The following is an 11618-nucleotide window of genomic DNA, read 5'->3' on the forward strand; positions in this document are numbered from 1 at the left end:
GATACATATAATGATGGATAATGGATATAACATTGTAGGTCTATATTTTGTCTATTTTGGTGATGATTGGGTAGTTACAGATGTAATCAAGTGGTACAGGATTTTTTTACCTTTGGCCCATAGTAAGAGGCAGTCTTAGTCCTGTACATAGTCCAGTCATGCCCTTGTGCCTGCTGGTTGCACACACCCAGTAACACCTAGACGCTGGTCAGACATTCCCAGTCACACCCTGGCGTGGTCTGTGTCAGTGTCAGTTCTGCCTGTACTCTCCTGGGTCCAAAACCTAAAGGTCATCCTGACAGTTGAATTTAGCTCTGAATTTTTGCATGTTGGATCATTAAAATTTGAGAAGCCTAACCATGCTGAAAATTTCCCCATAACAGCATAAACAGAATGGGGATGTGTTGGGATCATTGATGATTATGCAGGGAAAAAGCAGAAAATGTAAAAATAAATGTAAATAGTAAAATGTTGCTATGGGTCAGCTTGTCAGTCATGTTTCTGGTGGTGTCTATAATATGTCCAAATTGTCCAAGTGATACAAGTGTTACAGCTGCAGTTACAGGTTACAAGTCACATTGTTTGTTTATATATGTGAACTCTTCATCACACAGATAGTGTGTCTATACCTGGAGGGGACTGGCATCTCTAAGAGTCTCCTTGTTCATGAGACCCCTCGTTAGTGTTGCAATATGAAGTGATATCAACCTGTACACTGCCCAGGGGCAGGAGGTGATCTCATTCATGTTGTCGTGTATAATGCACAGGTACCAGAAGTGATGTAACCATGTACACTGTGCAGGGACAGGAAGGGATGTAGTCACACTCACAGGGAGGTGAAGTGATGTACAGGAACGAAGTTGTCACCAGGGAAAAGGACTTGTCTAACAGACAACCTCAGCTCTGTCACTCGGAGGAGCAGAGTCCCAGTCACGTTAGACCAGGGGGTCAGCTGTGCGGCGGCGCTCTGGTTTCCATGGACACCCATATTTGGTCACACACCTCTCCATTGCGTGAAGCCTTCTAATAAGGAATAAAATCCTTTCATCCCGAGATTTGCACTGATAGTATTTTTCTCCTTTGTTTGTATTTTTTTTTTTTTTTTGCCTCGTAGTTCTTGTTTCCCCTAAGTGCAGGAGGGGTGATGATGGTGTGACACGTAGAACAGGAAGTAGGAAGGACCATATGCCCTCAGCAACAGCACTCTGGGGCAGTTCTTGGACCCCAAGTTTAGGAGGGCACCCCGGAGTGGTCGTGTTGTAGCTGCTGCTGATGTTGTTGCGGTTGTTGACCCGTTATGATGAAATGTAACATGTTTTTGTTGCGGTGCTCTAGTGAAAAAAAATAAATTATTTAAATTACAAGGGAAAATTGTGTTTGCTTTCCTGTTTTTCCTCTGTGTTGGTGATGTGTTGTCCTAAATGTGGTTTAAACACACTGTTACACATAACTGTTCAGATGCCATGAGTGCTGTTCATATGAGGACGGAAATAGAATTTCTTTTGGGGCTGGGTCAGAAAATTTCTAAACATAAAAGTTGGTTATTTGGTTGTTTTAAAAACTCTTGGTGAAAAAGTACATAGTTCAGGAAATTTATTCAAGCTGTCAAGAAAAAATGCTTTTGCTGTCAGGCTTTCAAGCACATCAGAAATATGCTTTTTTTGGATAAAAATTTTGGATAAAAGGACTGTATGTACAGTGTACATAGAAAAGTATATTAAATGTAATATGAAATATATAAAGCAGGACAAAAACAATGTGCAGAAACATTTTCAAATACTTTCAGTTTTGGTCATATTGCATACAACAAAGCTATATTGTTCTCAAATAATACATTTATTTTACTATATTAAAATGTCAAATTATATTTACAGGTACAATTTAAAATATGAAAAATCATGATAGGCATGCAGCACCTACATTTTAAAAATATGGCTTCAGTTAATATTCAGATAATTTAACTCGTTTGTATTTGACACATTCTGTGTCATCTCAAAAATGAAACAATTCCTTAGTGCCAAAAGGCAAATTGGCAAAGCAACCTGTTTTCACACTTCTCAAACATATAAAACAGGAACTTGGTGAGTAATCCTCTGCTAAATACTTTTCTGCTGTGTCCTGTTATTTTGATGATAAAATACCATTAGTAACGTGACGGAGCTGAAATAATCATAAAGATAGCAACAATAATAACAATGATGACAATTCCCACATTGTTGTACCAACATCTTTTATCTGAAGCTCTGATAACTGCCCTTTTTGTTATGCGAAGAAAATTGAGTTCTCTTCCTTTCTGGTTGAGTTTCAATTTTTTATCTCTATCATTTATCCCACAACTGAGGCTGGCACTTAAAATCTGTTTCTCCTTTACGAAATTGCTATTTTAAGCATGTGACTATTTCAGAAACATTAACCATTAACACTAATTCACCAGGAGTCTCCTCCCATATTTTTGCAAATTCACATCAGGGGATTGAGAGTCAGGCTATTTTCTCGCTAGACATCTTTCTTAGTCTCACAGTGTATGAGAAACTATGTCTGTCTCAAAGAGTAGGAAAAAGTGTGTCCTGCTTATTGGTCATGTTGTGGCCATTGAGTCTGTCGTTAGTCTCTGCTTTTTATCTCTGACAGTCTACTGATATTCACTGATATTCAAGTCATTAGGCTCTTTTTTAGGGTCTCCAAGGAACCAGTTTTCTGCACTGCCTGTCTCAAGCACACACTCTTTCACACAGATGCACTGTCTAAAACACACACTTTCTCACACACATGCTGTCTCAAACATACACACACACACATACTATATCTTTCAGTCTCAAATATACACTCCCTCAAAGTGTTTCTCATTCACACACTCTTAATAACACTTTTTTCTGTACATACTCACAAACACCACCCATACACTCTCACACAGTCATATGAAAAAGAAACCAATGGCATTTAAATGTCTTTAGGACTGAAAAGAGTTGGGGGTGAAAGGGATTTTCTTCTTTCGGGAGTTAAACGATTTGGGGATTTTGGGATTCAGACACAGCTGGCTGGAGACAATCTGAAATCAGAGAGAAGCATTCTGAGCAATGATGTCAGCAGAGAGCAATGCAAGAACTCCATTAGCGCAGAGAAATTTCAGGGACTACTTGTCAAAGTGTGTGTGCATGTATGTGTGTGCGTGTGGGTGTGTGTGTGTACGTGTGTGTGTGTGTGTGTGTGTGTGTGTGTGTGTGTGTGTGTGTCCCTGCGTGTCTGTCAAGTCTGCCGATCTCGACCTCGACATCACACACTCTCCTTCACTGTGGCTCTCTTCGTTCCTCCCTGTCTCTCTCTGTGTCCCTCCGTCTCGGTGCCTCGTAGGGGAGAGAGTGTTGTGTTGCGTCTGTAATTACCCAGGAACGCTTGCTGCTGTAAGGAGAGGATTAGTCACTCCCTTTGTGTGCAGATGGAGCAGCAGTGTCACAGCGGGTTTTCCTCGCTGTGGAGTCAGACAGGCGTGCTGGAGATCACAGTGCGGAGAGGCCACCGACATTCAATCCCCCCAGAGCCAATGCTGCTGCCTGTGGGTGAGACAGATCCTCCCTCACACACACACACACACACACACGTAGGCACACAATCAAACTCCCCCACACACACCCACACATATAGGCACACAGTCAAACTCTCCCACACACACACGTGTAAGCACAAACTCAAATTCACACACACACTCTGACACACATACATATTCACACACATCAACACATACACATACGCACTCATACATATACATGCACACACACTCTCTCACACACAGTCACATATTGGCACACACACAAACTGACACTCTCACATACACATATGCACACGTACACACACACATACACACATACATACACGCACACATATTCATACATGTACTCATACTCTTGTACACATGCACACATTCACATGCACATACACACTCAGCTTGTGTGTGTGTGTGTGTGTGTGTGTGTGTGTGTGTGTGTGTTTAAGGGAAACTCCTCAGTGTGGCTGGGACTCAGGCGGGACTTTGGATCAGGGCCTTATGGGGGTGGAGGTGGACTGCTCAGCTCCCTGTATGCTTTACAGCCCCAGATGGAACGTTATAGCCGGCCATATAGAATAACCCTTTTAATAATACTAAATAACAATTAAAATTCAGAACCTTTTGAAAGTGAGACAGGAAGAGAGGGGGGAGGTGGCATTCATATTACCTCTGATAACAGAAATCTGCTTTTGTCATTACCAGAAGGCTGCCAGAATATGCACCGCTACCAGAAAAGTTTTAACTCTCACCTGTCCGGTAACAACAGAACTTACTACAATGCTATGCAAGCACAATGCTGTTCACTGTGACATTGCACAGTAAGACAGCACATTCCATGCAAAAGTTTCTCATACGATTTTGAAATAATATATTTTGTGGAAGATTCATTTCCTCATCTTTTGAGATGCCCAGTTTTCTGCTTTGAAGAGTGTTTGGACCGGGGTTTTGAGACGTGCGGAGAAAATGTCAGTCAAGGGGCGCAGGGTTTATGCTGTCCACCCCCCACACACTAGAGACTCCTCCACTGGGACAGACCCCCCCACACTACACACACACTCTGCCAGACTCTGAGACGCACATGTGATTCCAATCTACTCCTAGCAAGAGGTCCACCTAAATAAGCAGGGTCAAGCATCCCTGGGGAGGGTGGGAGGGGGGTGGGGCTGCCACCTGGTCCTCCTGCAGACATCACAACACCCCCCCCCCCCCGCCACCCGCAGCACCAGGAGAGAGAGAGCACGAAATAACTCCACGAGAGGAATGGAAACCAAAAACCATGTTGGTCAGCTCTCACTGGTGTCACCATACCACGCCTCACCACGCCACACTATACCACACCACCCTATGCCACGCAGCGCTCCTAGTTTACTTCCAGTAGAAATACATCTTCTGATGATCTCTCATTCTGTGCGTGCCAGGTCTATTTTTCTCACCCACTGAGCACCCCCTATTTGTTCTTATTGTCAGTGTTATTAGGCTTGCATTACTAGTGCTAATCTCAGAGGGTAGTAGGTTCCATGAGGGGGGTACGTCCTTTAATGAGGGAGTGGCCAACTCCAACCCCCACTCTGAACCTCCCCCAACTCAGAAAAACAAAGAGCGTTCTGTGAGGACCAATTATCTCCTGCATTTCGAAACATACTGCTGAGTTTTAAACTTGTTTCCCTTTTTGGTCACGTTATCTGTGAAAAACAGTTACATATGTTTACCCAGCACCCACACAGCCATGACTGCTGAGGGCATTATGTGCTATGGCACAGCTGAGCCTGGCATGCTGAACCCAGTATCACGCAGAATGGTTTCCTGTCTTCTGTCATTGTTGGCCGCGTCCAATAAAGTATGTGATAATGCGTGCAAGGATGAATTGTGAAAAAGAATAATATGTGCAGCCACTGTGTCACATGTGTGCATGTGTGTGTGTGTGTGTGTGTATGTGTGTGTGTGTGTGTGTGCAGTGTGCCAGAACTTAATGTCACCTCACTGGTTTCATTTCCTTATGAGAAAATCATTGTTTATGTGAGTGTCCCCCCTAAGTCTCTTCTGTACAATATATCAACTGCGAGAAAAACAACTGGAGACAGACCCAGACAACAGGCTGGGGAGAGGTTCAAGGGAGCAACCTTGACCCTGTAGCTGCGATACTGTTACCATGGCTCCGTGACCATTTAAGGAAACAATTACACATTTCTCGTGTTATGATGAATGCTGCACATTGTAACTGTGGTGCCAAGTGTCTGACCTGGGACCTTCACAGCTCGAGGGCTGAAGGCAGACCCGCACCAGCTCATAAGATTAATAGCACATAATGACTTGCACCAGCTCATAAGATTAATAGTGCATAATGGCTGTGGTGCTCTCTGTAATCTGGCTGTCTCTGTGCGCTTGAAGAATAACAGAGCCGACATCATTTCTCACAGCTCCCCGCTTCACTGCTCCCGCACGACTGCTCCGGGTACAGTGGTGCCTCCTGCGCTGATCCCAGGTCTGTGCCTGCAGCTCCAGCACTGATCATGGTTCTCTGTTTGCTTTTTCCTACACCTATACCAGGTCAGCATCCTCCTCACTGGTCTCAGGCCTGTGTCTGAAGCTCCTGCTCTGGTCTCAGGTCTGTGTGTTCAGTTCCTGAACTGACTTCAGGTTTGTGTCTACAGCTTCTGCACTAGTCCTTGGAGTGGGTCTGCAGTGAGTTTGTAATGTGTGCATTCCCGTAGCAACTGCTCAGCAAGGACAGTGGGATGACATCTGTATACTGATAATTTCCTACTGATTGTTTTTTTTTTTTTTTTTTTTACTTTCAGGCTGGCCGGTTTTATTATTTCATTTTAGTAGGTGTCCCCCACAGGTGGGGTGCTGCTGACAGTGGCGTTGAGAAAGGGCCAGGCCCCAGACAGACAGCTGGGATCAGATCAAATGAAAAGCTAAAAGCCACCCTGCATAATCCTGCTTCATATAGGGAGGGTAATATTACACAGCTGTCAGACCTACACAAACCTGACACGCACATACACACACATACTTGCGCAGACACACACAGTCACATGCACGCACACACTCTCACACATGCACACACTCACATGCACACGCACACATATATGCACGTAGGCTGTGATGCACAAACACATGCACATATGCATTAGCACACATACAATATGCACCCACAGATCTAGAACTAAAGCCATTATGCCTGTGAGTCTGTTACCTCCATTAGCAATGCTCAGTGAAGAGAGCAGCAGAGAACATGTTGCTGATCATTTGACCCCCTTGCTGGTGAGGAGGGTGGGGTGTGACAGGAGGGTACAGGTGGAAGAGGAGATAGGAGGTCAAGGGAGGAGGAGGGTGGAGGTACAGGAGGACAGTGGAGATGGAGGCCAGGATGTGAGCTGTGTGAAGGCAGGATTTTGGGAACAGGGTGGGCGCTGGACCGGGTTTGCACGGGGTGGGGGGGGGCGTGGGATTCATCTCGCTGCAGGTGTGTACACATGAGACTTCCAGGCTTAGGGGGGGGCGGAGACGGACTCAGATCAAGCCGATAAACTTTGCACGCTATGCAGCCCAGATCGCCTTTCAGCAAATCGCTTCCTCCCTCACAAGGCTTTGTGGAACGAAGTTCCAGATCCTGTCAGTTTGACAAGATAATGGTGTGCAGGTTCACGAACTAACATGGAGTTTCGTTTTCTCGCTGAACAGAGAGATGACAGGCAACCGGAAAACTACCTCGGTCGGGAAGCTCTTGAAGTTCTGTGAGGAAACTGGTGTAGTTTGGTCAGGAAGCGCTTGTCGTCGTGTCCCGCTGGCTCTGCCTTGAGCCCGTGGTAAATATTGATAAAGGAAACGTGACCTTAAAGTGGCACCGAGGACTTGGACACGGAGCCACTGAAGCCGCTCTGTTTTACCCAAGACAGCAGCCTCGGGGCCTGAAATCAAAACACGTCTGCAAAACGCCGCGTGTCACTGGACGGGGCGCAGCGGGTAATGTCCTATCCAGACCCCCCCCCCCCCCCCCCCCCCCCCCCTCCTGTGTCTCTGTGTCTGCGGCTTGTCTGAGCGTCAGCCCTAATCTTTTGGAACGTACCCCAGACCTCCAGTAATACCCCCCATTGTACACACACGCATATACTCACACACCCTCTCTCTGTCTCATAAAGCAAAGCCAGCCACCACCACCCAAACAAACCCACACAGCCTAGTCCCCCCCCCCACCTACGGATCCAACCCCCCCAAGCAATGGGACTCATCACAACCCATTCGCCCCTAGCGACTCTGTCATTATCTCTCTCCATGGCTAGCCTGGTATTTCCAGTGAGAGCACACATGGTCAGATTTCACCCACCATGGACCGTTTCTCCCCTGTAACTTCAGAACCACAAGCTGCGCGTCCCCTGAGGGCGGAGTCTTGCATTCTCCGTGTCCCCGTGGGAAGCATTTTAGGTGATTGAAATCAGCCTGTCAATCTCCTTAGCCCCGCCCAGTCTGACTTCCCTAAATTGATCCTCAGCTGAAATGGTAGCACTGTGAACAGCACACATACTGCACATTCTTCCATCTCGCTTCCCCCACCCTGTTCTACCTGGCACATTACCGTCAGAGTGGAAATGCTGCAGATATTTCACATATTTTCACATATTTTCGCATATTTTCCACATATTCCCAGAACACTCTGGGAAGAAAACCGGGAGATGGGAACAGTTCATCATGCATCAGTGTGTGTGTATGTTTGTGTGTGTGTGTGTGTGTGTGTGTGTGAGAGAGAGAGAGAGAGAGAGAGAGAGAAAAGGAGAGAGAGAGAAAGTGTATTTGTGTATGTATGTGTGTATGTTCAGCAGAAAGCCTCCGGGATCATTAATAACTAGCACTCTGTGGAAAAATGCACCAGACATCAGCATAAATATAATGAGAGAATGAACAGATAAACCAATAAAAGGGATCCCATCCCATTACAGGCAGCTATGAAAAGAACGGTATCAGATTCAGCAAAGTAACTTCTTCAGGGAAACTGAGGTCATGTAAACAGAAGAGCAGCAGAACAGAGAGAAGAGTAAGGGTTTGATGAATGACAGGCCCAAACAAGTCTGTGGATTGGGCCTGCATATCAGCTCCTGCGGTACAGTACGTTAACCTTTAACCTCGCCAATGAACTTCAACCGCATCAGCTCCTGCAGCAGTGTGCAGTGAATTTAGACTCCCACAGCACCGCTCCCACGGACAGCAAAATAATCTTTGACCTCACTGACTCATAAACCACTGAGCAATTAACTTAAACCACATTAACTCCTATAGCACCGAGCAGTAAACTTTTACGCGTTGCTGCCACCAGCCTGACGTCAGAACCTCCATTAACCCAGCCACCTGAGAAAAACGTGTGGCTGAGAACAGGCATTGGAATAAAGGGGCTGGAACCAAGATATAGGGACTGGGGGAGAGACACAGGGGCTGGAATAGACCCACAGGGATTGGAGGAGACACAGAGGGACCGGAAAAGAGGCACAGGGATTAGGTATGACGGTTGCTGCGAGCCATGGAGACCCCCCCCCCTCCCACACAGCTGACTCAGGTCTGACCCCCGGAAAGAAAGCCAGACATCCTTTCACAGAGGGAAGAGAAAATGTACACTGACACCGTAACAGACACACACCAGCAGACCACTCAAACACTCACCCACACACTTAGCACTGTAAATCTGAACCCCACACACGCGCGCACACCACAGATACAGAGTCACGCCACAGATTTAGCATTACGATCACCGAATGTTCTCCCCCGCCCCCAGCCCTTCCACTGGATCCTACAGACTGAGGACCAGGTGAGTCCACAGTGAGTCAGACTTCTGCTGTCTGTGAGAGACACTGTGAAAAGCACACAGAGGACTCAGTCCCACAGTCGTCTGAAAACACCAGAGCCAGTGGAAAGAGTGAGACCCAGTCTTCATTCTCACCCTCATCCTTGTAATCTGCTTTATCATGAGACAGCCAGTAAGTCAGCACTGCGCTTAGCCTGTGTGTGTGTGTATGTGTGTGCGTGTGTGTGTGTGTGTGTGTGTGTGAGAGAGAGAGAGAGAGAGAGAGAGAGTTTGTGTGTGTGAGAGAGAGAGTTTGTGTGTATCAGCAGTTCTTTTAAACAGCTTTCTTGTGCAAAATGGGGCTCACTGTCCTCTGTAATGATCTCACTTTCTGTTGTAACCACCACATTGTCAGGTGTCATAATGATTAGAACCAACCACATTCCATAATACCCGATCCATGAGATATTGTTGCTGTTTTGCCAGGGAAAATCTGACAGTATGTCACATTAAGAGTGACAATGTGGAAACCCTGACAGTGTAAATTTTAAATCACAAACAACAGTTTAGAATCATAAAATCTCAGTTAGAATGCCATGAATGGAGCGGTGACTCCCACACGGTGGATGCAGCAGTGGTTCATATATTGTGGGTGAAACAGGGACTCCCACACCGTGTGCAGAGTGGTGATTCTCACGCTATGAGTAGAAGAGTGACACCTATGCTGAGAACAGTGGAGTGACTCCCATGCTGTTAGTGGAGAGGTGCCTCCTACTCTGGAAGTGGAGCTATGACTCTCACACTGTGAGTGGAGTTGCCTACATCTCCCATAGTCCTTCGCTGCTTGTGCCTCAGGGGGGCAGTTGCTGAGTCAGGGGCAGTTGGCGACACCAGATGCTCGAGGAGGAACTGTAATTGTGTTCTTGCTAAACACAGCAGATGTATTCACAGTTGTGTAATTCTGCCAAACTGCAGTTTTTCTGCATTACATGCTCCTAGTTCACTGTGACTGAGGTCAATTTAATGAGTGAATGGAAAAACTGACTCTATCATTTCTTTTTATCTTTGATGAATTTAACATGTAGAAGATCATGAAATGTAACCAAACATGAAATTCTGGCCACAGCAGTCATAGTTTCCAAATCTGTGATTAGGCTGTATAACCTCCCGAAATGTTTGAAACAAACTGATTCTGGACAAAACAAATCAAATTGATCCCTAATAAATACTGGACTTCCTCTCTAGTCTCTGGGCCACCATTATTCTTCAATGATTCTGTTGCCTTTGTCTATTGCAATTTTTTCAGAACTTTCTCCTTCGTTGTCCCTCAATGGTGGAATCAACTTCCACGCTCCATCCAATTTGTTGAGCTCCTCACTATCTTCAAAAAACTGAAGACTCAGCTCTTCCATGCTCACCTGAACACCTGAAACACTACCACCTAAAGCTTTCTTTTATGTCTTAATCTTTGTTTTCCTTAAAAAATTCAAATATATGGTTTCATGCACTTGAATCTCTACTATCTAGCTCGTACCTTGTCTGGCCAGCTATTGAAACTTGGTCATGCGGCGCTTCTGATATTGTTGACTCCTTATATGGCTATTTGCTTGTGTTGTACTCTGCCTCCCTTGTAAGTCGCTTTGGATAAAAGCCTCTGCCAAATTAGTAAATGTAAATGTAAGCTTAGTCAGATCTTCCCATTTTAATTCTGGAGGCACGTCTGTCCAAATGTTTTGGATTCAGTCCCACGCTGCTCCATTCAGACGCAGGTGGTGCACCTGGCACCCCTCCGCTGTCTCACAAATCAGGCTCTGACTGGTCCTCTCATCCCTCTGCAGGTGGTAAGCTGAGTTTCTCACTACCAGACTCACAGGTGACGCCAGGATTCTGTCCCAGCATTCCCGGCATCTGAAACGCCTCACAGCAAAGCCACTCTTCTGCCTCCAGGGTCCCACCCTCCGGCCCCATCTCTCCTGCTGCTGTGTTTGATGGTCTGGGTGTGTGGGTGGGGGTAGGGGGGGGGGGGGGGGACTGGACCGGCAGCCCCCTCTGTCTGGTTGTCTATTCAGCCCTTCAGAGCCGATTAGAGCAAAGCCCTTCATTCCACGGGAAAGGCTTTAGTTCTGGGAACGCCGCTCTGGGGTGGCGTTTTGTGTTTGTGACCAGAGGCGTGATGTGATCAGACGCATTAGCGGGTGCCAAGGAGGGGAGGAGAGAGAGCCTGCCAAGCTCGCTCTTTAATTCCGCACTCTGAAATTCCTTCAAACAACTAATTAGACAAGGGCAATAATGATCTGT

This window comes from Megalops cyprinoides, chromosome 10 (genome assembly GCF_013368585.1).
Source record: "Megalops cyprinoides isolate fMegCyp1 chromosome 10, fMegCyp1.pri, whole genome shotgun sequence".
NCBI lineage: Eukaryota > Metazoa > Chordata > Actinopteri > Elopiformes > Megalopidae > Megalops > Megalops cyprinoides.